Below are 335 nucleotides of genomic sequence, written 5' to 3' on the forward strand. Positions count from 1 at the left end.
GATCATCACAAAAAGTCATCGCAGATATATATATATACACAAACACACATATATATGTATATATTTATATATATATATATATATATATATATATAGATATATATATATCATCATCATCATTTAACGTCCACTTTCCATGCTAGCATGGGTTGGGCGATTTGACTGAGGACTGGTGGACCAGGTGGCTATACCAGACTCCAGTCTGATTTGGCAGAGTTTCTACAGCAGGATGCCCTCCCTAACGCCAACCACTCATATGTATGCATTTGTGTGATATATCTTAACTTTGCCAAGTGTGAGTGTGTGTGTGTGTGTGCATTTGTGTGTGTGTGTGT

This window comes from Octopus bimaculoides, chromosome 3, assembly GCF_001194135.2.
Source record: "Octopus bimaculoides isolate UCB-OBI-ISO-001 chromosome 3, ASM119413v2, whole genome shotgun sequence".
NCBI classification, from domain to species: Eukaryota; Metazoa; Mollusca; class Cephalopoda; order Octopoda; family Octopodidae; genus Octopus; species Octopus bimaculoides.